We start from the raw sequence: 27,094 nt of genomic DNA on the forward strand, positions 1-27,094 counted from the left end.
TTTTCAACCTCTTGGGAGCTCACATTCTTCAGTGGTGTAACGTTAATGAAAAGCGTAAAAGGCTTTTACGCCTTCCACCAGACCAATCTTTGTTCAGCTTTTATAAGTGAGGCCTCAGTGCTGCCTCCTCTTGTATCATGAACCAGAAAATAGCATTCACCTCATGATTTTTCTGGGTGAAATATTCAAGGAAGGAGTTTGGTCTGTACTTTGTTCTTGACACATGATCTGTGCTCACAGAGCCACTGCCATATGTGCCTCTTGGTCTTACCTATATACAATAAATTGCAAGGGCATTTAATGCCATAGATGGCATGTTTACGTTTGCAGTTGGTATGCTGTCGTAATGCCGACATAGTGCCATTCAGTTCCACTGACTTCAGATTGTTTGTGATGGAACACAAGGAACATTGGTCACATTTGAAATGACCGATCACAGGCGGGCGACCCAAAAGAGCTCCAGCTGTTGGTGTCATTTATATGCAGAGCATGTGCTAAGGTTTGCCTTTCGATTTTATGGAGTTTAAATGCAAAAATAGTTTTTTTGCAAGTTGAAATATGCCCTTTGTATATGGTGCCGAAACTCCCTGGTCACGTGTCGCACTTGATTACTGCTAGTGCTAAACGTGGTAACCCCAGAATTTCCATTTTCTGTTGTGTATGTTTCTGTAGACAAATCTCATGGTTTAAATGTGTAACCCTCTTTATAGCGTGTCTGATAATTTTACGTGGATAACCAAGCCCTTCTAGATTTCTCTCTAAGTTACCAGCTTGCACTTCGAAGTCAGATTTCTTGGAGTAGTTTGGTCTAATTCGTATGAATTGCCCATATGGCAGAATCTTTTTTAAAACCTGTGGATGAAGCTACCATAGTGCAACAGACTATTTTTGTTAATAGTTTTTTTTTATAGAGTGACTAGTGTAAGAGCCTGTGTACCTGGGGCAAAGTGCAGGTTTTCATTGTGACACTAGGTCCACTACATATCCTAAGGCAACAGCTCCCTCTAGCTGTGACAACAGGCAGAATTGTGCAAATTAGCAAAGCTTTGCAAATTGGCATTGTCTCTTTGTATCCTAAGGCAACAGATCCCTGCAGCGGTGACAACAGGTGAAGCTACTGCATCAGACAAACATGCATGGACAAACATACATCTGGCCCTTTATTATATTGTTGGATGTGATCAACCTGCCATTATGTTTGGTAATCCAGATATTGAGAAATGGAATCCGTGTAGCATTATAAGATACAGTACATTTAAGATTTTCCTCTTTGGTATTTTACCATTGAGCACATTCGTCTAAGTCAGAATTGGCTCCTCTCCACATCGTACAAATGTTGATGTACCAACTCCAGATCATCATGTTGGTCTCAAAGATGTTTGATTCATTAAAGATGCATTTGTCCTAAAAGTCTGCAACATATACATTTGTGATGTCAGGTGCAAATGTTGCCCAATACTTGTCCCTTTAATTTTCTTTAAAAAATGTGTTTTTTGAATGGGAAGATATTTTCAGTAAGTGCCAGTCTTGCTCAATCAACAATAAACCCTATAGGAACAAAGTTATCTCTTCTGGCTCTCTTACATAGAAACATTTCTATCACCCTGAGGCTCTCAGTCTGGGGGATGTTGGTGTAGGATGATTCAACATCAAATGTCACCAGGATGTCTTCTTCCCTCAATTCTAGATCCTCCACACATTTGATAATGTTGGGTGTATCTTTAACATATGCACATCTCACACAGGGTTTAAGAAAGAAAAGCACAACAGTGGAGAAAGGTTCAAGAATGGATTCAATGGCAGAGACTTTAGGTATTCCTGGGGGACCAGTAGTGCTCCTATGTACCTTCGGCAGGATATTGAAAACTGCAATCCTCAGAGTTGGTCTATATAAATACTCCTTTCCATCTCTACAAATGTCAATTTCTACCAATGGGGCAGTATTGTTCAACAAACTGGCTTTCAAGAGGTCATTTAAAACAAATTGAAAAGCATGCAGAGGACCACCTAAATTTGCACATACATACGATGGTGTCCCCTGAATGTAATATTTATTACTATCAAAGTGGAAAGTAAAACAGTCACCTTTACACTTCAATTTTACTCTCTGCTTTGTGAGATATATTACACTGGCTGCATATACGCTATGCATGCAGCGTTTTATAATGGATTCCAATGGAATCTGCCTGTTCATTAGCATGTGCTAATGTGAGGCATATTCCATTTGAATCCTTTTGTTTTATGCCTGCACGAAAATCTCATGCTGCTGCAAAACGAGATCATGGATGAAAGCAAAGCAAATATGCTAGCTCTGATTTTCCTCCCTCCTAAACCTGAGGATAGCATGAAAATGAGCTCTAGAGGAACATGAAATCATAAAAGCAATGGTATGCTTTAATGTTCTGCTACTCTCACTGTTCAATTACCCCCTTTTTTTATTTGCATTTGGTTCAAATACATAAAACAATTTCATGTAGAACCTTTACAAAATTTAAAATCTTACATTACCCCTTTACTCTTTCCAGTTTCCTCTCTATCTTGTGAAAAAAAGAAAAACACGCTGCCTGCAGGGCAACATGTGCAATACTGAGGCGGTTGCCATGCAATTTTATACCTGTGCATGGTGTATATTCTAGCTGTGCTCCATTCCCATCATCCACCTTATCAAAGGCGTACATGTATACGACTTTGCTTGTATGCCCTTCTTTACCACTCTGCCCGCTTTAAAATTAGGCTGTTGGCGTTTAGATGTGTTCAATAGCTGCCTTAGCTAAAATCATGTTGTATTGTCATCTTACTTTTATTCAATTGATACTTTTGTATGCATTTCGAAATTCATGTGTTATTGTTTTCTTTCTCCAGGTGGCTTCCTCTGCTTTTCTGCAAAGAAGCAATATAGCTCACTTCACATGAGGATTCGGTTGAAGTTGATGGATCACAAAGAAGAGAGGTAGGAAAGAATGTTGAGTGTCTCAAAAGCTATGAGCAACTGCAAGTGATGGACACTGTACACACTCATTAGGTATTCAAGAACCTGATATACAGGCAATTATAATAGTTTTAACGTATCTTGAAACTCATATAATCCATTGCCAGGTAGCGTGTATTGGAATGCTTATGATAACTGCCATGCAGAACATGCTGTTGATGGATTAAGCTACTCTTCATCATTTCAAGTCTTTTGCATACATACATGTTTTCATATGTTCATTCTGTTTCATGCTGTTTCCCTTGCCCCTATTCATTTAGTGCATTGGAATAAAAACCCTAAAGCTTGACTAATCTATTTGACTACAGGTCGTTCACAAGTATTTTTCCTCATGTATCTTTCCTATTTTTTGAGATATATGCTAATTCTTATCTCAATAATTCTTCCCTTTATGTTTTACATATGTTTATGTTGTGTATGTTTTATTTACTCACCCTCTACCATCAAAATTAATTATTTCATATTTGGCTTAGACATGTTGCTGTACATATACACTCTAGTCTTGCATTAAATGTTCCCTACCTGTAATTAACTGTTGACATTTCACTAATTAAGTGTGAATGTGTTCAATATCAGTTTTGCATGGATTGTATTGATCCTCTTTGAAACTGTCATTGAAGAACAAAATAGAGCCTCAAGATAATAAAGGAGAGGACCTCACAGATCTCCAAGATAGTGGTGTGTGTGCTGTGTCTTATTAGTACAAGGTTGAACTGGTGAGGATTTGGTATGGTGTATACAAATAGGAAATTCGAATTTCAATAGTTCAATTACTCTAAACACTTATATTGTGTGATGGGGAATCATTGTGCACAGCAACATATAATGTGTGCCTAAGCCCAACATTTTGTCTCCGGCACTTATGGTGTGTGGCTGCAAAGATCTCCCTAGTTGTTGTAGGTATGAAGTAAAATGTGCAAACCTCTGTAGACCATCTAACCATCTCGAGTTCAGGCATACATTGAAGAGCTGTTTCGCACCTGATGAGGGAAACCTTTTTGAGAGGGAGTTGTCTGTAGCCTTATTGTCTTTTTGGGCAGGATTATCTCTTTTTCAGTGCCACAATGCCTGTCTAAGGTGAATGTTGCACCTCTATAAATGTTTTTCCTTACCTTGCCTTACCTTACCTTGACCGAGAGTGTTCAAACGTGCTCTGTCTAAGCTTCTGTCAACCCCAGGCCAATCTTTTTGGAGGTTCAAGTATCTTCCATTTGGGTGTAACCTTTGGGCCTCCCTCATGAGATGGCTTCATTTACAGTTCACTGCAAAACTGGTCTACAAAACGAGCATCCTTTGCGATAACCGCTTCCCCATAGCAAGCTTCACATTGTGCTTGAATTAGGATTACTCTCTCTCTCCAGCTTGTATGGGAACGGGAACAACATCTCATTAGTGCATTGGTGTGCGATGAGTAGTTACACATTTTGTTCAACAGAAGGGTCTTACCTGTGATGCCAAATAATCAAGGTGCACAGAAAATACCACCAAAGGCTGCCAGTGAGTCTCAAGTGTCATTATCAGCATCACACATTTCAACCAACCCAACAGACACAGGGAAAACGGGTATTTCTTATATACTGTGGCCCTTCATGAGCAATGTGTTTTAATGAGTTATATTTTCAACTTCACTTTTGAGTTACTGTGGAGCTTGGGGTACACTTACCTTAGGTCATGTTTGGTGCTCCTTTGCTTTGGGAGTTGACCTCAACTCCACTATACATGTCTTCCAACAGGAAGGCTCTTCCTCAGCTACTGTGTTTTCTACAAAAACAGGCTCTTCTTGAGCTCCTGTGTTTTCTCCATCCAGCAACTCGGCATTGCGAGCCTTATGGGAGCAGAAGCTTCCACCACTACCAGTGCTTGCTGCAGGAGAAGTGTGGGCACCACAAAATGGCAAGGTATGCCCTGCTGGCTTTATTTGAAGCTTCCACAAACAAAAAGGAAATAAATAATTTCAGAAATGTTGAGCGGAGCTAGTGTACGCACCACAGTTAATTGAGGATGTGTTTTTGCGCTTTGCATTGCATTTTGTCTGGGGCTGGAGTCCCTGCACGCTGCACATGGACCTACATCATTGTGGCTTGCTATACGACCTAATTTGGTAAAGCAACTTCCAAAATGGCAGAGGCAGCCGCATCGCAGCGAGCAAACAAGCATTGGGATGATGCCCATATTTGATTGGCTGCTGCTGCACTGAAGAGCCAATCTGGGTTTGCCGGCAGGTGGACAGCCAGAACCTCAACCCAAGGCTCTGTTACCAAGGCTCCTGTCCGTGCCTGTGTGGGTTGAGTAGGGCCGAAAGGGATCCACCTCCTTTAGCCCTGCAAACAATGAGGCAGCTACATGATGCAGCTGAACCTGGGCACCAGCACCTGAACCCGTGAGTGATGCCTAAACAGTTCAACTGCCTCCTCCACTCACAACCTAAACCATAAATGTGCCTTCTTCAATCTGCCTTGCCTGGATCACATATTCCACCTCTTCCTTCCTTCACTGCATTCTCGAAGGAGACTTTCGAATTTGGGTGTGTTTGTTTGTAACATCTTGCACCCTACTGCTGCATTTGCATTTGTAACATATTGCACTCCACTGTTGCATTTGCACTATATGCCCTATTTGATTTTCGAATTTGTGTGTGTGTGTGTTTGTAACATCTTGCACCCCACTGCTGCATTTGCATTCTATGGCACATTTGATTTCCAAATGTGTTTGTGAATGTTTGTAACATCTTGCACCCCACTGCTGCATTTGCATTCTATGCTCCATTTGATTTTCTTTGCATTTTGTGCCCCCCTGTAACTACTAGACCACCTGGTGAGCTTGGGATGGGACTGTGCAGTGCAACCACTTCTCTATCATCATCTATCCTCTACCACCCTGATGGCACTCACAATCTCCCCTATCTTCTCTAACTGCTACACTATCACCTATGCCCCTCTGTTATGAATTCTGAAAGAAAAAAGCACAACACAAACAGACTGACTGCAAACTCTGGCCTGCCCATTGCAGATAACTATGTCACTGCAACTTCCAGACAGCTCTTCACTGATATCCTCTTCTCTGTACCTTTCCAAGATCTATGGACTCCTCATCTTATTTCTACTCTCTCTCATGTGACATCCTCTCCCGTGGTGGTACCAAGTGGGAAGTCCTCTTGGCATGGTTTACATCATCATGGTGTATCATTAATGTCTACCACACTGGTACTATCTTGGTTCAGGGTCCTCAACCCAAGCCCCTCGTCTTTGACCGGCTGTTGCCGGCCCTCACCAACTTCCTTCCCACAACTGCTTCTCCCATTCACACTATCGCTGTCCCTCCCCATCCGACTGGTGTGTTACACCCCTGTACCCCTCCTGAGAAAACCTTCAAACGGCGGAGACCTCCTTCATCTAGCCACACTTAACGCTTGTTCGGCAAACAAACACTCTGCCGACCTCTGCCTCCTTCTTCAAGACATGGACCTCAACATCTGCTTTCTTACCAAGGCGTAGTTCAATGCCAGCTCAGTCATTGCTTTTGACTCCCTTCTCCACAATGGCTACAAGATCATTTCCAAGCCCCACCCTAACTGAGCTCGTGACTGGGTCACCTTGATTTTCCCTGAGTCGGTCCCTTCCTCCCTCATACCCACCCAGCCTTACTCCTCCTTTGATAGCCTGGTCTGCAAGTTTGGCATTTCTCCATCCTCCTACGTGACGATTGCCACTATCTACAGGCTCACTGGCTCTACCACCCTGTTCCTCACTGAATGGGCTGATTTATGCTCCCCTCTCCTCTCAACCACCTCTAAACTCCTCCTCATGGGCGATCTCAACATCCACCTGTAGTCCTCTATCACGGCAACCACTCACTTCCATCACCTCTGCGCTTTGCATCTGTCTTCATTCTCACTTCTGGTCAAACCCACACGGCTGGACACACTCTAGATTCCCTCATCTAATCTGATTGCTCATTTTCTCCCTCTGGTCACCCCACTCTCCTGGTCAGACCATTCTCTCCTCTTACCTGAGTCCTCTCGGCCATCTGACTGCACCTCATCAACCTCTGCCAACCTTGTTCATGAACATCCATCTGATAAAAAGAGTGTCAGCTGCTGCCTTCACATCCACCTTCATCCACCCTCGCCACCCACCCCAGACTCTACCTCTGACTCCGCTCTCATCAACCTCCTTCTGGCCATTACTAACACTCTGGACATTCTTGTCCCAGTCATGAGGATCCACCTAAAACCTGCCTCTAACCGTAATGCCTGGTACAACTCCAAATTGGTAGCCCTGAAACGCAAGTGCAGAGCTGCAGAACTGAAGTGGCAAACCTCAGGTGGACCCTCTGACAAACTGGACTGCCGCCTGCTTATAAAAAAAAATACAGACTCTCCATCCATGCCAAGAAAAGGGCCCATATCCAGACATAGATATCTGGTGCATCCAACAACAAGGCTGAACTCTTTAAAATCTGCACGGAACTAGCCAACCATTCTGCAGTCTCCTGCTCCCCTCTTCTGTCCCAGGCCCTCTGCACCACACTGGCCACACAGTTCCCCACTAACTGTTTAGACATCTTGAAAACCCCTGCTACCCTCTCTGCCAACCACTCCCTCACTGCTTTGCCTCCTATGGCCTCCCACCCTCCTTCTTCCTGTTGCCTCCTTCCCTCCTGTCACACCTGATGAGGTCATCAGAGTTGTTCACTCTATGAAGGTCTCCTCCAAAAAGGTCTCCCCATGCTCCTCCAGAACCATCAAGGACAACATTGGCTCTCGTGCCCTGCACTTGCTGATTTCTGCAACCACTATTGTGCTACTGGATCTTCCCACTCCTCCCTCAAGCACTCCGTTTTGTACCCTCTCCTGAACAAACCTTCAATAGATGACATGTGTCCAGCCAACTGAAGCCCTATTTCTATCACCCCTTTTCTCAGGAAACTCCTGGAGAAGCTGGCCTTCCCTCAATTTACCTCCTGCACTGAACTTGATGGCAGTCTCCACGGCCATCAATCTGAATTCTGAGAATCCAGAGGCACAGAAACTGCTCTTCTGAACACCCGTGAAGAACTGCTCACATCTCTGGATTCTAACTCTCCAGCTGTCCTCATTCTACTGAATCTGTCCCCTGCCTTTGACATGGTGAACCACTTCAACCTCATAAAACAGCTCCAAAATCCCCTGGGTATCTCAGGGTGAGCACCGGACTGGCTGACCTCCTTTCTAACTAACCGTCTGTTGATGGTTACTCTGTCCGCCTTCTCCTCACCTAACTATTTCTCCACCTGTCGTGTCCCCCAAACTCTCCCGTGGTTCTTTAACACTTACCTTGCTCCGCTGGCATTCCTGATTTCCTCCTTCTCCCCAATTACCAGTGCAATGCAGATGACATGCAACTCTTCTTCAAACTTCCTGCTGACCCTCATGCTTCTTCCATCATCCAGGACTGCCTATCTGCCATACAGTCCTGGTGTACTTCCAACAAACTCTACCTCAATGCCAGCAAGAATGAGATCCTTCCCATTGGTACCAATGCTTTCTTCCCCTTACTCTGGTCATCCTCTAAGGGCTCTCCCCCTTCTCCTTCATCTGAAGGCAGAAACCTTGGAGTCTTCAACTCCTCTCTTTCCTTCCTCGCTCACATTCAGGACATTGCCAAGAAGCCCAACTTTCAACTCTTCCTTCTCAAAGGAATTTTCCCCTTTCTCACTTTCCCCCAGAAGCTCAATGTTACCAGAATTCTGGTTCTCCCTAGGTTAGACTACTGCAATAGAATTCTCTTGAACCGACCCACCTTCCTCTCTGACCCTCAGCTAATCCAGAATAGGAAAGCAAGGCTCATGCTTGGCCTCAAACTCAGGGACCACATCTCTCCTGGCCTAAAAACTCTTCACTGACTCCTGGTTGCTGCATGGATCAAGTTCAAATCCCTCTGCATCATCCATAAAACTGACTGTGGCGGGGGACCACGCTACCTGTAACTTGTTGTTACTGAATACTCTCCCTGCAGACCTCTATGTTCCTCTGATACCAACTCTCTGTGCGTCAAGCAATTCACTAAACAGAGGGCCGGAGGCCGATCTCGTTCTTCAACTGGCTCCCACTTCAGCCTTCCCTTCCTCTGCATCCTGACCCGGACCTCCTCAAATTCCGAATGCTCCTCAAGACTTTCCTTTTCACCTCCTCCTTCCCTTCTCCCTCCTCTGATAATCTCACAGTTGCTGCGATTGTTGACCAGGGTCCTTGTGTGTCTTCGGGGCCCTGGCCGCCCACACCCAATCGCCCCAGCATCTGCATAGACACAGCACTTGCCTTGGCACATACTGACCTTCACTACTGTAGGGCTGAACTATCCCATTTGTTTAATACAGCTCAATGTTCCCTAGCAGTTCCTACACTGGGCACTTACACCTGCTGCTCACTCACAAGCACGGGCACTCCAGCACTTCCCCTCCTCTCCCTCTTCCCCTCTCCTGCACTTGCACAATCACAAGGACTAGTAGGTTCATCTTTATCCTCCAAGTATATTGTTTTCTATCCCATGCTTCCTCCCTGTTGCCCTGTGAGCACTTTGAAACACACTTTACTTGTATAAGCGCCTAACAAATGCAAAATATATGAATAAATAAAGTCTTAACAGTTGTTTTAAAACAGCCCAAAAAAGTCCCTAATAACACAGAGGACCTGGAGTCAATCCTAACCAGACTCGAAGACGAAGTAGAACAAGTGTGAAGTAAAACTCATCTTTATTATCAGTCAAATAAACCAGGGACACCATACAGGCATTAAAGTATTGCCACCCTCGATGACTCTATTACAAACAACGACTTAAGTAGTACAGCTCAATGTTCCCTAGCACTTCCTACACTGGGCACTTACACCTGCTGCTCACTTACGAGCATGGGCACTCCTGCACTTACCCTCCTCTCACTCTTCCACTCTCCTCTCTCTGCACTTGCACAATCTGAATGCTCACAAGTCCTAGTAGGTTTGTCATCCTCCAAGTATGTTAATTGGTTTCTATCTCATGTTCCCTCCCTGTTGTCCTGTGAGCACTTTGAAACACAATTTACTTGTTTAAGCGCCTGACAAATGCACAATATATACATAAATAAAGTCTTAACAGTTTTGTTAAAACAGCCCAAAAAAATCCCTAATAACATAGAGGACCTGGTGTCAATCCTAACCAGACTCAAAGATGAAGTAGAACAAGTGTGAAGTAAAACCCATCTTTATTATCAGTCAAATAAAGCAGGGATAGCATACAGGCATTACAATATCGCCACCCTCGACGACTCTATTACAAACAATGACTTAAGTAGTACAACTTCACCATAAATGACATCATCGCATTTTATCAGTTTACAAACTTAGCAGGGAATGGGAATTGATTAGTGGTGGTGGCTGCTCAAACACTGTTGTAGGGCTGAAACATCTAATTGATCTATACTTGTCTGATGGCTCCCCCGATACCAAACCTATATTGAAAAAGGTTAAACAATGTAATTGCTGTGACAAGGAGTTGGTTTGTGCATATCTCGATGGTCGGCATAACACCAGGGACTGTGACAGGTTGGCTTTCTGCTAACCAACCTAGGACAATTGACAGATCGTCAAGACATGTTACAGACAAGGAGTAGGGAGAGAGCGGTCCAAAGGTTGCTTTTCTTCCAATTAAAAAAGGTACCATATTTTATTCCTAGGCCATGAGCCAGTGTGACCTCTTTTAATTTGTCCTTGTGCAATGTCTTGTGTCTGTGTAAGTGTGTCATATCTGTAGGTGTGTCCTATCTGTATCCATTTCCCATGAATAGACAGTGTTCTTCAATTATTGGTCGCGTGTTGTTGATATATTGTTCCAGCATGTATTGAGAATGTAGCTAATATTACTTAAGTGTTGTGTTTTCTGTTGACACTGGAGACATTCTTGAGTTATTCTTCATGGAGTCTATTGGCTTATAGTTTGACTGTGCCTGGTTAACAAAGGACATTCACAACTTTTTATTTCTACCTGTTTAACGACTTCTTGAAGAAATGCACCTCCCATAGTGCCGACTTGTACTAAATCATCCAATTTTGTGAAATACGGGATAAAAGCAGAAACAAACCCTTCATGTTTAAAAACAGCTGAATGTGAGATACTGTAAGTAGATTTTTAGGTTAATTTGCATATAGCACTTTCAAATGTCCTGACCAGTCATCAAAGATGGACCACTCAATTGAGCAAGAACAAATCAGAATGTGCAACTTGTTAACATATTGTAAACTTCATATTTTTGAGTTGATCAGAGAATACGACAATAAAACATAAGTTTGTCTTGATAGTGCATGAGCGAATATTGGCAACCTGGTTATTATCTGTGAGAATACTTCTGTGTGAAATGTTTCAGTTTTAAAATGTTTGACATGTGTACTCTCAGGAATTTTATTCGAAATCACAGCTTGATATGGTTTACATTAAAAAACATTTTGATTTCAAACGAAATATTCTATTAAGTAAACATCAACATCGGTGCGTTCAATGGTTGACAGATTTCATGAATAAAAAGGCATGGCTCTGTGATAGTCATTTGCTAAGTAGCTGATGCAGATTGTCATTTCCATGTCCGCCACATCCCTACACTTCTGCTGAGTGATTCGTCAGGCACTGTGTGGGACTTCCCCTCTCCCATCCATCACAGTCTGGGATTTGATTGGTACGGGACGAAACTGTGCGATATCCTGTGTCCATGGAAAAAAATGCTTTAACAATGAATATTCATATTTCATTATGTTGAATATTTGGCACCTCTCTTTGGTGTTACTTGGTTGCACAGATGGCAACATGCTTATTTGCATGCTCGCATGCACAGGCATGCATTGAATAGAAGAAATGTGCAGGGAAACATCCAACATTCACTATTGAAATCTCAGTGACGGAGAACATTACATCTGGGGGGTGGAGGGGTGTGGTGTGTGTCTGTGTGTGTGTGCGTGCGTGCGTGCGTGTGTGTGTTTACCCATAATTCATACGTTAAATTGAAATGCCATTCGCCGAAGCAAAAGTCATAACGATCACAGTTAGGAGCGAGCCAAGCTTGTTAAGAAGCAGATTGTCTCTATGAAAGAGATCACTCGAAGGTCAGAATTGTATTTGGTTGCTGTTTAAAAAACCTCTGTGTTTAAAGAACAAGTGGCCTGGAATTTTAGGTCAGCGTCTCAAATAATATGGGGTTAACTTTTAGATTGAGACTTTACCTCAAAGCTCCATCAGCAAGAACTTGCCATCGTACTATTTCAGTATGGCTATCATGAAACTTTCTGAAACTGAACAATAAGAAATCTGAATTCATCCTCCTCTAGGTTTAACATGTCTTAAAACTGACCCATGTCAGATAAACGTGTCGACTTCCCTCTGCAGCTATTAGAAGAACCAAATCCCAGGGATTCATCAGTGTCAGTATGCTTTCCTTCAAAACCCACCCCGCAAAGAAACCTTTCATACTGGCCCTTAACTGTCACCCTGAAAACTACTTAGTGTGTCACACCCTCTATCATCACTCTTCTATAGGAGAATGACAACCTCACACCAGGGATGTCATTTCACCAAAATGCCAGGGGTAGCAGATGTTACATCACATGACGCTTTACCTTTGATGACATCACCGGAAATGATGTCTTTTGACCCCACGCCGAACTGACAACACAAGAAGCAACGGAACACAACCTTTCACACCTTCTCAAAACAGGAAGTGGCATCACATAGCATTGTTCCTAAGTACACTATGAAAAATATGATTACAATATCACTGTAATCTGATATACATTTCATACAAGAATGAATATCCATATGTATCATTAATATCATGTGTATAGGCTCATATTGCCAAAACACCTTGAATTCAACCAGATATCCAAGGCCAAATGGTAACGATGTGTTATTACATAGTACTTACCATTAAGCACTTTATATAGAACAGATATACACACAATATCACCCAACCTTTGTTGGTACTCACTTATCAACCTCAGAAGGATGAGTTGGTGTGCGAAACTGCAATCTGCAAATCACACACACATCAAAGCAGCGAGTGCTCAACCCACTGAGCTATCTTACCCGCTATAGCTATGTCTGAATGTTCTCAAAGTCAAAAAGTAAATGACACTCTGTAGTGGATACCATTAAACTGATAACTACGATTTAACAGCAGGCCAGTTCATCTGCAAGTCTGGTGCAAAGTTGGCCACATGTCAAGCCTGCGTGGATCTACTTCTCTTGCTTCCGAGGTTGGCAAAATACACACCATTGGGAGGGTTCATAACTTTGAATTAAAGAATTTAGAGTAGCGCAGGGAAAGCAACACACTCACACGGCATCCCATACGCTAGGCACTCGTTACTTCATACATGCAAAAAAACATCCTGAACATCATGCCATGGAAAAAGAAAAGATAGGCACATTGCAACACACATTTATTGTGGCACAATGAAATCAAGGGCCACTACGTGTTATTGTCAAACATTTCTACACTGTACACAAGCCCTTTCGCACAAGGATTTTGTCAAGTGACCGAAGACACCGAGATGGAATGTCTTGTGATGATCGTAGCAGAGACAGCCGCAGGAAAAAACATGCTATAACTGCAATTTGTGAAAAGGAAAATACATAGACAGAAATAGGTGCTTATTTTACTGTAAATGGTTTTTGGAAGTTTTTGTCTGCGTTGTGCATTTGAGGTGTTTAAGAATAGACTAAATCAGTGATTCACCCCATAAAGTGTACCTGAAATTATTGTATAGAATTCCAGAAAGACATTATTTGTTATTCAGCGACATGCTGCTGGCCACAGCCCAGGAGCTTCCATAAAAAAAAAAGAAAGAAACAGCGATAGAGGTAGCAAGGGAGACCACAGGGGTAGCAAGGGAGATCTTAGGAGTCAAAGCTGTGACCCCTGGCAAACCCCAAATTATGTCCCTGCCTCAGACCACCTACAAAAAGCTACCCTGGTTACCCTAAGTGCCCTCAAACACCCTGCATTTCAAGCCAGTCAATGCCAAAGAAAGCTTTGCCCTGCCTGGCTGAAAAAGGTTATAATCTCTGGAAGCCTTCCAAGAATCAGACATCAGCTCGTATGCTAGTTGCCTGCACTCTGGAATGAAATATCAATGCATATCTCATTTATCCTTTACTTCTGCAATTCAGGAAGGAACTGAAGACCATGCGCTTCAGGGAACACCTTGCCACACATTGAACCTTTTCTGCTTAATCTTTGCCTTCTCATCACCTCCTATCTCTCTGGCTCTCACAGTCCATATGCCTCTACCCCTTATTGTACAGATTTCAATTTGGTTGGAAACTAGGCTTGCATTAAATAAACGCCATCCATGCACACATACAATTTTGATTTTATTTTCTTTATTTTTTTATTTGTATAGCACCCAGACCTGGATGTATCACAGCGCTTCTAGAGAAATTGTGAGAGCATATATTCAATGTAATACATGGCATAGGGAACATAAGCACATTTGAAGCAAGATTGCTAAGAGTCTTATGAATCAAGAGAAAGACAGAGAGAGAGAGAAAGAGAGAGAGGGAGAGAGAGAGAGAGAGAAAGAGAGAGAAGACTTGTTTATGATGTCGTCAGGGAGAGAGTTACAGAGGCTGGGCACCGTAATGCAGAAGCTGGAGCCTCCTGCTCTCTTACAGTTGAATCTGGGGGTGAGTAGAGAGCAGCTGGACAACAACCAGATGCATTCTGTCATTGGTTTTGTCACAATGCGGGGGATCAAGTAAGAGGGGGTTTTCTAGTGAGGACATCAGTGTGTTAGACGAGTGTTTTAAAGTAAAATCGGGCTTTTATGGTGCTTCCATTCTTGCTGTTGTGATGTGGTTGGAGATATTGAGGCCTAGTGCAACTCTTAATGATTTATTTTGTTAAAGTTTAAGATTTGCCAAGTATTTGGAAGAGGTACCGGAAAACAGCATGTTGCAATAGTCGAACTTGCTCCCGATGATGGCTCGTGCTAGGGTGAGGCAGTTGGCAGGTGAGATACATTTCCTGCTCAAGGAGATGAGCTTGGCCATGTAGGCTGTGGAAGAGGCCAGCATGTTAATGGGGCAGGACATGTTAAGTTCTGCATCCAGCTATACACCAATTGCCTTTACATGTTTGGAGACCTGGATGGTGGTTCCATAAATCAAGAAAAGAGGATTAAGAAGAGTCAGGTGGTGAGGGGAGCCCACAATGCATAGCTCAGTCTTATCACCATTAAGGCATAGGTTTTGAGTTCTAATAACGGTCAGGGAATATTTTCTTAGAGAAACAAAGGACAACTATATCCTGGAGTGTTACGTAAGGTAACTGCTGTTTCACACATCAAAACTTCCTAGGGGCATATCAAACTGCATTCATCTAGTTCAGTTCCTGATTATCAGTGTGTACCCTATAGGTTTCCGTAGGCACAAGCACACCCTGTCCCGGGTGGGTGTACCTAACCCTGGGAGAGGGGTGTAGCAACACCTGTCTAATAGGGACAGTGGGAAAGTCTATCCCTGCTCTACAATGTATTTGTTCCCAAAAGTGGAGTATAATTTAAAAAGATAAACAGTTGAACACGTTCTACTAATTCTCTCATGAACATTCTCTGGCGGTGTTTCCTATATGTCAGAAAAGGGATATCTTCCCCAGTTGACAAGCTTTATTCACCCCTGACAGAGGTGTGTGCATGGGATGGAGCCAATGGATTTTTCAAGTATGGTTCAAACCAGACCAACCCTGACCTATTGATGTAAGTTAAGGGTTGTAAATAAATCAATAAAAATAATCACTAACCTAAAGTGGATTTGTGGTTAGGAGACCTAATGTCTGAATAAAATGAAAAGGAGTGGTGTGCAGTCACCACTGTGGAGCATAAAGGAGGGCGCTTATCCCCTGGTAACTATTCCTTTTTTACTCTGTATCCCATCTGGAATAGAAGGAGTAAATAGGAGAAACAAAGAATAGTGAAACAAGGAGCGAACAGGCAACACGAAAGTTGGAATTCACCTTAAGTTATTCTTATGTGTAGAAAGACACCAGCCATCTTGGGACATCAACACACAGGGCCTCATTACACGGTAGGCGGGGAGCCATGGCGCTATTAGCGCCATGGCTCATGCCGGTAAAATACCAGCACCGCCTTGGTGGAAAGGGGATTTACCGCCCCATTCCAAGGTTGGAGGGGCGGTAAATCCCCCTTCCACCATTGCCCTTCCCCATTCCCATTTCTGCCCCATAGGGCTCTATGGGAATGGGGAAGGCGCTAATTACGGCACCGCAATTTTGCGGTGCTGTAATTAGCTCTGAGGTCCCTTTGCGGGTTGGATTTTAACGCCTGCAAAAAGCAGGCGTTAAATCCCCCAACCCGCAAAGGGACCTCGTAGTAAGGCGGTAAGGATTTACCGGTACCGGCATTTTACCGGTATTGGTATCCTTACCGCCATCCGTGTAATGAGGCCCACAGTGTCGTGGCATGGCCTACTGCCGGATGGTGAAAACATTAAACTGCTGACTGGACTTGCCTCTTTACATATCAGAACAAATTTATAGGAGATAACCTCTATCGATCCCACAACTTGAGATACTGATGATACTTCACCACTTAGCAAGCCCCGCCCACCTGGTGCCTTCCTGCGTGCCGCTTTTTTCCCTACTTAAGGAGTCCTCCATCCTCTTTTCCTTTGCATATGGGGAACAGGTGCAAGTGGATCTAGGTCACCTGGCCTAAGCCCTGCCCACCTGGAACCTTCCTGGTTCCCGTTCTTTTTCACCACTTAGCACGCCCCACCCACCTGTTGCCTTCCTGCTTGCCGTTCTTTTCCCTACTTAAGAAGTCCCCCAGCCTCTTTTCCTTTGCAGCTAGGGAGCAGGTTTAAGTGGATCTAGGTCACCTGGCCTAATCCCCACCCACCTGGTGCTTTCCTGGTTGCCGCTCTTTTTCACCACTTAGCACGCCCCACCCACCTGGTGCCTTCCTGCTTGCCATTGTTTTCCCTACTTAAGGAGCGCTCCAGCCTCTTTTCATTTGCAGCTGGGGAGCAGGTTGTCGGGGGGGGAAATTCTGCCGGGGTCGGCCGGGCCGTCCGCAGACCTCCGGGCAGGGAGGCCCCAACTCCTCCCGTATATCCCAGATGAGATAGAGTATGAGACGCACACAAGGAGCAAGGCGACTCTGCTGTTTATTTATACAAAACGGCAGGGATGGGTCAAGGAGCGTACGCGTCCGTCCTGACACACACATAATCGTGGGGCTCGCAGGCCCTTTTTACTGCATTATGACGCGCTACTTGCGTCACTTCAGAAAGTTAACAAAAAACCTATCGCCACTCTTAATTGGTTGCTCGAGTGGTAGGGTTAGTATAGTACACATATAGAGAATGATATTAGTGGACAAGGTGTAGTCAGGTGGTATATCTGGGTTGTCCCTATAATTGGATACATAAGAATTGTTACATGAAGGCTCCTGAGGATTGGCTAATGTTACTGACGTCTGAGATAAGAGCCCCATGTTCTGATTGGTGCATCCGTGAGCTCCCCAGCCTGGGACCACCGTTGTTCCCAGCTCTCGGTGTACCTGTGTTTGCAACAATGTTTCAATATGGGTACGTGCAGACAATGTGAGGATTTATTCATAGGTGGAAGGCTGATCGCTCCCGCTGACCGCTCCCACTGTAGCAGGTGTCCATTGAGCCTTTCAAGTGTCTCGGCCTGTGTCTCGTAGTGAGGGACCCAGACGCCTTTTCTCTCCTGGGTTTTGGCATCTCGTCAGATTCGGCTTGGTCACGTGAGGCGGGACCGTGTTTGAGGCAGAATTCTGCACAATTAATATTGCTTTTCCACTGTGTGTCTGGTTTAATTTGTAGATATGACTTTAACGTTGGTACGCGGAGTACGAGGTTGCAACATCGTGCCTTTGATGATTTGTTCTTGGATGTGGGCTTGTAACATTGCGACCTTGGCTGGTTGCTCCATCGGGTTCTTTCTGCAGGATCAGCAACCTGACTCTTGCTTTGTTAATGTCCACGGGAGCTCTTGTTTGAGGCCTACTCGGGCCTGGTGCTTAAGTAGTCTGTTTGGTGCATAGGTGCTTTAGATTATAGTAGCATACATTTCCATGACCAGTATCGTGTTTCCATTATACCTCTCATGGTGGTAACGGGTTTCAAGGGAAGCGTGAGCAAGCGTTATAGATGAGTTCATGATGCATCTTGCGTTTCTGCATTCTGAAAGCCTATGTAAAAATAATAAAGATGCACGTCCGTGAATATGCCTGTTGCCTACGTCAGAGCACTGAGTATGTTCTTCGTGTAAATTGGTGTGGAAATGTTAAGTGTGTATACTTGTTCAGATGTGCTTCCCGTTGTCTAGGTCGTCATGGCATCTCTAACGACGTGTGGTTTTTAGTCTAGCTGATCCGAGCCGCAGGTGTCGGCATGGCCAGTGCGGGCTGCTGGGCAGGCAGGTGGACACATCCGTATGTTCCTGTACCAGGGTACCTGGTCGTCTGGTAAATGGACAAACTCTTCCCGCGGCGGGTGTCTGGGCCGTGACCCTCTAGGCCAAGCGCGAGAGGTGAAGGACGGGAGCCTGGTCTTCCATTCTCCCACTTCAGTCCCCCCTCTGGTCGACTTGTCGACCACAAACATATCCTTCTCGTTATCTCCTCTTACCCTCCATATCTTAGTTATCCCTCCGAGATGTCCATAATGGTTTACATGATCTTCAAATGACCAATACATGTATTCACATGTTCCTCCAGGAGTACAGTATACCCATCTTCCTATGTAGCTCCTGGGGTTCCTTGGGTTCTCAATCTTCACTGATGGTGGGTCTAGATGATTGGTGATGATTTGGGTGCGCAACTTCTCCCTTTCTTGTATTATCACACCTGTATGCTGGCCGTCATCTGCTGGCATTAAGGGGTGCATTCCCACCATTTCCAGCAACTCGTCAGTCGTGCGTGCTTTCCGGGCCTTCCAAAATCTAATTATGATCAGGGTAGCTCCAGCCAAAATAGCACATCCCACTATTATTTTCAGTCCATCTGACAGCCAAGATGGCATCCATGACCATAATAGTGAAAACCAGCTCTTATCCTTGTTTACACCGTTACTTCAGTTGCGTACCAATCACATGGTAGGTACTGCAGTGTTACCTTCTTTGTTTCTCCTTTTGCAGGGCCACTTGTTATGTACCTGAATGCTTCAGCATGTAAACTGGTCTTGTGATAACTCAGATAGGTCTTGAGGAAGTTGTTTTCATATGGGTATGAGTCTCGTGTTTTCCATGTCATGTGCACTACTGTTCCTTGAAATCTTCCTTTCGTTTGGAACAGGGCCAAATATATTATGCACTGTGCTGTTTTTTCATCTATTTCTGTGGCAACAAATGTTCGTGAAGCGCTCATGGCGTATGGTATTAATGAGCAAACGTAACAGCTATCCTCAGTTGTCTGCTTACCAATGCGGGTCATGTGTTGGTACCATATGTTGTTTGTGACGTGTGCTGAATCTTGTACATAATTATCAATACCTTTATTGTCTGAGTACGTGCTGCGTTTAACTCTATTTTGCTTGGGTGCAAAATTACGATTACCACCTGACGTAACACCTGTTGCAGCAGGGTACGGGGGTATATTAAGTTTGGGTGCAGCAATAAAATCAATAGCATAGCTGTACTGCCAGACAGAGGCAGCCAAGAACCCGGTGATCATAAAAATCCCTATTATTTTTATTACATATGCTAATTTCACCGGCATTTTGCTCTTACCTTGCTGCGGTCCTGGCAGCTTATTCTTGCGACGTTACAGTTGCCCGCCTAAAAATTCTCAAAAGTGCTCGTTATTAAATGTTAGTTTTGTTTCCTTTAAGCTCTCCCTATCAAGTGGTCATTCAGTGCCCAGGCGAAGAGCTGCTCCCACGCTACTCTAAGTGATGGGTCTCTTAGGACCGGCAAGTATGGGCGGAAGTGGGGCATGTAATATTCTATGGCCAGGAGGAAGGCTGTGTAGTACACACGTACCCTTCTCCTTTTTAGGTATGTTGGCCTCTTTATTTCGTATACAAATTGGTGTGACAATTCTTCTGGGTAGTTATCGTCTGGCAGCACCATCTACGCCTGTACACTGAACTTGTTAATTAGCTTTTCTTAACAATACAATATTACGCAGTTCCTGTATGTGCGAGAGAAAAAAGAACATTCACGTGTTTACATGTGTATTGGTGCAAGCAATGTCCTTTAGTTTTAGTTACAACTGTACTTAGGAGTCAATGGGGGGGGGGGTTTTGCGCTCAGATGGCGGAAGTATTTTTACTCTTTGAGCGCGTGACCATGGGGTGGGCAGTATGGGGATCACCCCTTTCTTCGTCAGTTATCGTCTCCGAGGGAACAATTGGGTCGTTGTCTGTGGTGGAACTTTCTTCCGCTGTCGGCGATGTTGTTGCTGTTCGTCCAACGGACCTGTCGTTGGCGCTGGGGCGGGTCTGCAGTTTGTAGATCTTTACGTCATGTAGGTGGTTCCAGGCACGCTTATCCTTTAGTTTTACTGCTCTTGTTGATACGTCCTCTACCAGATGGGGGCCAGTGAACCTCTTCTCGTGCCACCTTCTATTGAAATTGCGAAGTAGTACGTGGTCACCTTTGGCAAGTTTGCACGAGTTCTCCTTTCCCAATTCCGTACTTTCGTCTTTTTCTTGATTGCTGGTAGACCCGCCCCGTGTGCGCTCGAGCTGTTGAGACACAAACACGACACTAGTAATCAAAGAAGACACATATTGATACATTTCATCTCCTAACACATTCGCTGAACTTTCGTTATCGGTGAATGCCCTTGACGTTGGTGTTAGGGGAAGGCGCATTTGACGTCCAGTAACCACTTCGTGAGGGGTGAGGTGGTGGTCGGACCCTGGCCTGTTTCTAAGTTCAAACAATGCTAACGGAAGGCAATACAACCAACTTTTCTTTGTTGTTTGTTGTATTTTAGCAATTGCCTCCTTCAACAGGCCATTCAGGCGTTCACATACACCATTAGCCTGTGGGTGGTATGCACATGCAAATTTGTGTTTAATGTTCAGCAGGGATGTAATATGCTGGAACATTTCATTTGCGAAATGGGGGCCGTTGTCTGATCTTAACACCTCGCACACTCCCCACCTGGGGAAGACCTCCCTTACTATGAATTTGGCTGCTCTAAACGCATCAGGGTGTGAACAGGGCCCTGCTTCAATCCACCTAGAAAATGGACATACTACTACAATCATATACCTATTGCCTTGACAGATGTTGATCATATCAACATAGTCAATGTGAAGGTGCCGAAAAGGTCCTTCTGGCCGGGGTATTGTACCTCTTATCACTTTTAGAGTATGACCGGCCGTAAACTGTTGACATGTGAGGCAATTGCTGATAAAATTTGACACATGGGAGGTTAACTCGGGACAAAACCAATCTTCTCTAATTCGTGCTGCAATTATTTCCTTGCCTGTATGGGCAGGGTGATGTAATTGGCTCAAGGCGGTATTTAACAGTGCCAACGGTATTACAACTTTCCCAGTGCCACCCTGGCGCCATAGTGCGTCGGTTGGTGACATTGTGCATCCTCTTTTCACCCATACTTCTTTTTCGGCCATTGGTGCAGCCGCTTGTAGCTCCATAATCTGTGTTGCTGGGAGATGGGTGTACCCTTCTCTTATTAACATTTCCCTCGCTATTCCCCTCCCTCTCCCTCTCTGTGAGTCTGTGGGGTTCCATATCTCACCAAAATATGCAGCATATTTCGCATGTGCGTCTGCTGCTGCATTTCCTTTTGAAACGTAGTCTTCTCCATTGGTGTGTGCGGTGCATTTTACTAGGGCTAGTTCTTGGGGGTCGTTTATTACTTCAATTAGTTCAGCCAACAAGAGGGCATGTTGTACTGGAGTGCCATCAGCTCTCCTAAACCCTCTCCTTCTCCATTTTGATAGCCCTGAGTGGACAGTGGATGTAACATATGCACTGTCGGAATATATAGTTACTCTTTTATTAAAACTTTCCTTTAATGCCAATATTAGTGCAACGAGTTCCGCCGCTTGAGCAGAGTAGTGCTGTGGTAATTGTACACACTTCATAGCCACACACACCGGCGCCTCCATCATTTTTACTACTGCTGCCCCAGTCCTTCGTATCCCATCTCCTTGATCAATAGTTGATGACCCATCAATAAACAAAAGCTCACCTCCCTCTAGTGCGTTTTCTTCAACTTTCCTAGTACATGAGTATATTTCAGTTACTTGGGTGCAGTCGTGGGCGTAATCTCCCTCTTCAATTACTTCTGCTAGGAACCTTGCAGGGTTAACCGTGCTACATCTAACAATTGCCAGTTCAGCTTTAGACAAAATAATCTCATAACCTGATGCCCTCTGTGTCGTTAACGTGGACTTAGGTTTATTCAATATCGCAAATAGTGCATGTTCCACAAATAGTGTAGTTGGACACCCCATAGTTAATGCTGATGCTTTTTCTACTGCAAAAGCAGCTGCAGCAAGACCTTGTTCACAAGAGAAGTGGCCTAACATTATAGGGTCTAAGTGACCGCTGTAAAATGCTACTGGTTTATAGCCCATGCTAGTTTTTTGGGCCAATACTGCTTTCATCACTGTTGAGTCGCAATGTGAAAATATAAAGAAGCGCCGCTCATAGTCTGGGGATGCAAGTACTGGAGCAGTTGATATCGCGTCTTTTAATTCGTCAAATGCCTCCCTCATTTCCATAGTCCATCCCAACTTTTTCTCCCCTTTATTTGCTTCCTTCAAACCCTCAAGCAGGGGTCCTATGTATGAGCTGTAATCAAATACCCATGCTCTACAGTAGTTGCACAGCCCCAGAAATTGCTGCAGTTCTCTCACAGTCTGTGGCACGGGAGTGCTTGAGATGGCCTGTGCTCTTTGTGGTGCAATCCTTCTTCCATGTTGGGATATCAGTTGACCAATGTAAAGTACCTGTTCCTGACAGTATTGTATCTTTTCCATGTCTACCTTGTACCCCTTTTCTGCCAGTATCGTCAACATTTTTAAGGAGTCCTCTCTACATTTACTTTCGTTTGTACTGCAAATTATTATGTCATCCACATACTGTAACACTGTGCTTTCCACCTCAACGTTACCCAAATCCATCTGTATTACTCTATTGAAAATTGAGGGTGATTCACAATACCCCTGTGGTAATCTGGTATGTTTCCACTTTGTATTTCGGTAAGTGAAGCTTGTCAAATCTTGTGAGTCTGGGTGTAATGGTATTGAGAAGAAAGCATTTTTAAGGTCAATCACTGTAAATCGTGATGCTTCTGCTGGAATGCCACACAATATTGTGGCCGGGTTTGCTGTTACTGGATACTCTGCTTCTACTATGTTGTTCAAGGGTCTGAGGTCCTGTATGAAGCGCCAAGACCCCCCTTTAGCCTTGCGCACCGGGTACACAGCTGTGTTACATGGTGATTCTGAGGGGACCAATATGCCATTGTTTATAAGGGCCGTTATGGTTTCAAATATGCCCTCATCTGCCTCTTTTGACAATGGGTACTGTTTAACTCTTGGTAGTATCGCACCTTTTTTCAATTTTATCCTTACACCCCCTATGCTTTGTATGCATCCCACGTCATAAGGGCTAATAGTCCATAATGATTTGGGCACCTTTGACATATCCTCCTTAAAAAATGGGACTGGGGTGCCTGCGGGTGCCTCAAGTGCCATTGCAATTTTCTGTGCTACTTGTTTGTGAGCCACTCTTAGCCATATTTCTACACTCATCATGAACACCATTTCATTTTCTTCCTTTTCTTCTGAGAACAGCTCTTCATCTGACACCTGGGTCAGCCTACATCCTTCTGCTAGTGCTATCACTGCCCTCCATGCTCTCCCTTCTTTATCTTGGGCGTGCACAGCAACATAATCAGCTGTTGCAATAATGCTCTCAATGTCCACTACAAACACCTTCCCTTCTAGTTCATTACCTGGTGTTTCTGGTCGGAATAGATAGGCTGCTGGTCTCCTCCATATTTTCCCTTCTATCCCTGGCATCCATGCAAATGCCATGTCAGTGCCATATTGGAATATCTCGCCATCTACTGGCTCCGCCCTAATCGCTGTCTGTCCACAGTATGCTTGCAAAATCTGTCGTGCTGCGAGCATGTTAATCCCTGGAGTAGAGCAAATTATGCCATCCTCTGTAAAGGAGATCGTCATGTTCAACCTGTTCATTATGTCCCTCCCCAGTATATTTACTGGTGAGGCACTATAATACAAGAGTGGAACTGACAGATCATAATCTCCAATAGATAAGGGAACATTATCAGTAAATGGAACCAACCCTTTAGCCCCAGAAAATCCTTGGGTGTTCATGGCTTCGCCTGACATCTTAAATTTACCTTCCCTTATGCAAGACCGGGTTGCCCCGGTGTCAACAAGAAATGATAATTTTTTGTCACCTATCGTTACCTCTATGCGTGGTTCCTCCGCACTATTAGGTGTTACTGACAGGATGGGACACACCAAGGCCGTCTGTGGGCTGGCCTATTGGGGGTACAATGATTGGCCATTCCCTGTGTAAGGGTTGTGTCCCAACACCGTCACCCCACCCAATTGTGTTCGTTCATTTTGGGGTGGTGGTTGTATTAACGCTACTTGTTGTTGTGGCGGTGGCAGGTACTGTGTTATTTGTTGTTGTGGCAGTGAATAGGTTTGTGGCTGTTGTGTTGTTTGTTGTTGTGGGTCACTCCCCTTTTGTGACGTCTGCTGTTGTTGTATGCCCTGCTGTTCTTGTAATGTCCTGGGTTGTGCTTGTTCATTCCATGCTGGTGTTCCTGGCCTGACCCTACATGTACGTGACATGTGTCCCAATAGTCCGCAGCTCCAACACACGGGTGGTTCCCTGTTTTGCCATGGGAAGCTCCCTGTGTTGTCCTGGTATACGGGTTGCCCTGTGGGGTAGTTATTTCTTAGTCCCCCAGCCTGTTGTTGGGTATTATATCCATATCCTCTCCCCCTCATAAACCCTCCTCTCCCTCGGTTATAACTATAATACCCAGTTCCTTGCATTGGGTACCCTCCTCCCATGTTTGGTGCGTGTAATTGCAGAGGCGGCACTTGCTGTATTACACCTTGTGGAGGCGTTATTTGTGCGGGATCTTGTGCAGCCACTACTTGCGTTGGGCTTTGGGCCATTGGTGTGGGCGTAGTTATTAGTGCCCCTTCCATTGTGTATTTAGTAAGTTTTTTCTGTACTAATTTGGCCTCTTCTGTTTTCCTATCCTCTTCCTTTTGTTTCATTTTTCCTTGCCATGTTCTGCAGTGATGTACTATAGTCAGTTGTATTTCGGGCCATGGTTTTGCTTCCATCCCCACTACTTTCTTTAGTTGTTTTTGAACTCCTTCTGGGAGCCCTTGTACTAGTATATGATAAAATATGGCTGGTGTTTTGTCCCATTGTTCTCTAGTTTCCATGCGCCACTTCTCTTGAACATCCTGGATATAATCAACAGGATCCTCATTTTCACCCATCTTACGGGAAGTAATGGCTCCTATGTCTGATGTGTCTGGGTACTGCACTCTCAGTGCCTGCCATAGCGCATGTCTGCAGTTTGCAAATGGTGCCCCATCATGCGATGTGTTCGTTATTGTTACCCCATGGAATCCCGCTCTTTTCCAAATGTCATCCGCTCTATCCCCTAATATTGATATTAACAGGCCCTTCACATCTCCTACTGCTAGTTTCTGTCCTGCGGTGTGTTTTTCCATTTCATATATCCACTTACCCGCACCTCCACTTAGTGATGGGAGCCTACATTTTATATTTTCCTTATCCGTATGTTTCCAAGGTACATACTGTGGTCTAACCCCTCCTCTCTCCAGCAGTGGCATTAAATTCTGTCTTGTGTCACCCTTTACGCTCCATAATGTTGAGTCTTCACACCCCTCCTCTTCCCCCATTTCTTTTACTACTCCAAATTCTTCCTTACTACCTCTGCTCCTACCTCCCTCTTCTTCCTTTCCCCTTTTTTCATCATTTCCTGTGTTCAATATGGGTATGTTTATTTGTCTGTCTTGCCTGCGACTAGGGAGGTCCCTAAGCCGACATGCATACGGTGTAAGTTCATTCATGAAGGGCGCAAGCTTTATTCTGTGCAGAGAGCGCGCGGTAGTTGAACATGTAGGGCGTGACGTGGGAGGGTGCGATGGTGATGTGGGTGGCGTGGTTTCATTGGTTTGTGTTTCCCCTATTCTTTTCACTTCCTCCTTACTTCTCTCCAGCTCCTCCCATCTTCTACTCATCCAGGGCGAATCTATGTTTGTTCTAGTAAGGTATAGTTTATCTAAGCTTTCCCTTTCACTCTTCCTTCCATCCTTCTCCACTCCTCCTTCCTCCTCACTACAAAAATCATTCATAAATGGCACCCCCCACTCTGCCTTTTTTCCTTTCATTGTTACTGTTTTTAAGTCTATTAGGTCTCTTTCTCCCTTTCCGTTGTTACCAACTGTTCCCCTTTGTGCTGATGTTGTTGCTACCTCTCTACTTTTATATACATCTCCCCATCTTTCACTCTCCCAACCCCTCTCTTCTCTTCCTCCTTCACTCCTCTCCTCCATTTCCCTACTATTTTCCTCCCTTTTCCTTTTCAACTCCTCCATTACTTCGTTGCTCATCTGTTCCAATATCCTTTCATCCTCTTTCTTCCTTTCCCATTTCACCCTTTCTTTTTCTACTATACTCTCTATTACCTTCCCCTCTTCATATTTCTTAGTTGCCTCTGATATTATCCTCCTCCTCCATATTTCCATTTCTTTTTCCTTTTCTTCTTCTTCCTTCTTCTTCTCTCTCAGCACTACTCTTGATACCCTATCTGCTGCTCCTTTTACCCTTTCAGCTTCTCTCTTTTGTTCCTCACTTTGTTCCCTTAATTTTTCCAATTCGTCCTTACCTTCTTTCCTTTTCCTCACTCTCTCTCTTTCCTCCCGCTCAAGTTGTTTGATCAGTTCATTCTGCTCATCCCTTAGTTCTGCTAATCTTTCCTCCAAAATCTCTTCCTTCTGCCGTAGTAGCTCCTCTCCCCTCATTTCACTCTCTCTGGCA

General features: G+C 44.4%; 1 protein-coding gene across 3 annotated transcripts in view; it reads left to right on the forward strand.

The window, feature by feature from the left end:
• SGCZ (sarcoglycan zeta) overlaps positions 1–27,094 on the forward strand; it is a 6,780,780-nt gene that overhangs the window by 3,640,727 nt on the left and 3,112,959 nt on the right. For all 3 annotated transcript variants that reach the window (XM_069631598.1, XM_069631597.1, XM_069631596.1), the window contains one exon: positions 2,863–2,950. The gene's annotated coding sequence lies outside the window, so the exon portion shown is untranslated. The remainder of the gene's footprint in view (positions 1–2,862; positions 2,951–27,094) is intronic.

This window comes from Ambystoma mexicanum, chromosome 6q (genome assembly GCF_040938575.1).
Source record: "Ambystoma mexicanum isolate Mex_15411 chromosome 6q, UKY_AmexF1_1, whole genome shotgun sequence".
Classification (NCBI taxonomy): Eukaryota; Metazoa; Chordata; class Amphibia; order Caudata; family Ambystomatidae; genus Ambystoma; species Ambystoma mexicanum.